This window comes from Musa acuminata, unplaced genomic scaffold (genome assembly GCF_036884655.1).
Source record: "Musa acuminata AAA Group cultivar baxijiao unplaced genomic scaffold, Cavendish_Baxijiao_AAA HiC_scaffold_505, whole genome shotgun sequence".
NCBI classification, from domain to species: domain Eukaryota; kingdom Viridiplantae; phylum Streptophyta; class Magnoliopsida; order Zingiberales; family Musaceae; genus Musa; species Musa acuminata.
This window is the reverse complement of record NW_027020750.1, coordinates 10,001-12,500: the sequence shown is the minus strand read 5'-3', so window position 1 is coordinate 12,500 and position 2,500 is coordinate 10,001.

Sequence of the window (2,500 nt, the reverse complement as noted above, 5' to 3'; positions counted from 1 at the left end):
GTGCCACCCGGGGGTTCCAGGGTGCTGAGATGGCTGACGTTTTGCTCCGCTCACGACGGTCGCCGCGGCACGCAAGAACAGGCCAAAAACCTGGCCAAAACAGCCCAAAAACGGGCCAAAACTGGCCATTTTTGCTGCTGCGAGCGAGCGGAGAGCGGCGAACAGCGAGCGAAGCGCGAGGCAGCACCGTCCCTGCTATACGAAAGCCCCATCCAGCCCTGTGCCACCCGGGGGGTTCCAGGGTGCTGAGATGGCTGACATTTTGCTCCGCTCACGGACGGTCACCGCGCCACACAAGAACAGCCCAAAAACAGGCCAAAACAGCCAAAAACGGGCCAAAACTGGCCATTTTTGGCTGCGCGAGCGAGCGGCGAGCGGCGATCAGCGAGCGAAGCGAGAGGCAGCACCGTCCCTGCTATACGAAAGCCCCATCCAGCCCTGTGCCACCGGGGGGTTCCAGGGTGCTGAGATGGCTGACGTTTTGCTCCGCTCACGACGGTCACCGCACCACGCAAGAACAGGCCAAAAACTGCCAAAACAGCCCAAAAACGGGCCAAAACTGGCCATTTTTGGCTGCGCGAGCGAGCGGCGAGCGGCGAACAGCGAGCGAAGCGAGAGGCAGCACCGTCCCTGCTATACGAAAGCCCCATCCAGCCCTGTGCCACCCGGGGGGTTCCAGGGTGCTGAGATGGCTGACGTTTTGCTCCGCTCTCGACGGTCCACCGCGCAATGCAAGAACAGGCCAAAAACTGGCCAAAACGGCCCAAAAACGGGCCAAAACTGGCCATTTTTGGCTGCGCGAGCGGCGAGCGGCGGACAGCGAGCGAAGCGAGAGGCAGCACCGTCCTGCTATACGAAAGCCCCATCCAGCCCTGTGCCCACCGGGGTGGGGTTCCAGGGTGCTGAGATGGCTGACGTTTTGCTCCGCTCTCGACGGTCACCGCGCAAAAGCAAGAACAGGCCAAAAACTGGCCAAAACGGCCCAAAAACGGGCCAAAACTGGCCATTTTTGGCTGCGCGAGCGAGCGGCGAGCGGCGGACAGCGAGCGAAGCGAGAGGCAGCACCGTCCCTGCTATACGAAACCCCCATCCAGCCCTGTGCCACCCGGGGGGTTCCAGGTGCTGAGATGGCTGACGTTTTGCTCCGCTCTCGACGGTCACCGCGCAATGCAAGAACAGGCCAAAAACTGGCCAAAAACGGCCCAAAAACGGGCCAAAACTGGCCATTTTTGGCTGCACGAGCGAGCGGCGAGCGGCGACAGCGAGCGAAGCGAGAGGCAGCACCGTCCCTGCTATACGAAAGCCCCATCCAGCCCTGTGCCACCCGGGGGGTTCCAGGGTGCTGAGATGGCTGACGTTTTGCTCCGCTCTCGACGGTCACCGCGCAATGCAAGAACAGGCCAAAAACTGGCAAAACGGCCAAAAACGGCCAAAACTGGCCATTTTTGGCTGCACGAGCGAGCGGCGAGCGGCGGACAGCGAGCGAAGCGAGAGGCAGCACCGTCCCTGCTATACGAAAAGCCCCATCCAGCCCTGTGCACCCGGGGGGTTCCAGGGTGCTGAGATGGCTGACGTTTTGCTCCGCTCTCGACGGTCACCGCGCAAATGCAAGAACAGGCCAAAAAACTGGCCAAAACGGCCCAAAAACGGGCCAAAACTGGCCATTTTTTGGCTGCACGAGCGAGCGGCGAGCGGCGGACAGCGAGCGAAGCGAGAGGCAGCACCGTCCCTGCTATACGAAAGCCCCATCCAGCCCTGTGCCACCCGGGGGTTCCAGGGTGCTGAGATGGCTGACGTTTTGCTCCGCTCTCGACGGTCACCGCGCAATGCAAGAACAGGCCAAAAACTGGCCAAAACGGCCCAAAAACGGGCCAAAACAGGCCATTTTTGGCTGCACGAGCGAGCGGCGAGCGGCGGACAGCGAGCGAAGCGAGAGGCAGCACCGTCCCTGCTATACGAAAGCCCCATCCAGCCCTGTGCCACCCGGGGGTTCCAGGGTGCTGAGATGGCTGACGTTTTGCTCCGCTCTCGACGGTCACCGCGCAATGCAAGAACAGGCCAAAACTGGCCAAAACGGCCCAAAAACGGCCAAAACTGGCCATTTTTGGCTGCGCGAGCGAGCGGCGAGCGGCGGACAGCGAGCGAAGCGAGAGGCAGCACCGTCCCTGCTATATACGAAAGCCCCATCCAGCCCTGTGCCACCCGGGGGGTTCCAGGGTGCTGAGATGGCTGACGTTTTGCTCCGCTCACGACGGTCACCGCACCACGCAAGAACGGACCATAAACAGGCCAAAACAGCCCAAAAACGGGCCAAAACTGGTCATTTTTGGCTGCAGCGAGCGAGCGGCGAGCGGCGAACAGCGAGCGAAGCGTGAGGCAGCACCGTCCCTGCTATACGAAAGCCCCATCCAGCCCTGTGCCACCCGGGGGGTTCCAGGTGCTGAGATGGCTGACGTTTGCTCCGCTCACGACGGTCACCGCGCCATGCAAGAACGGACCA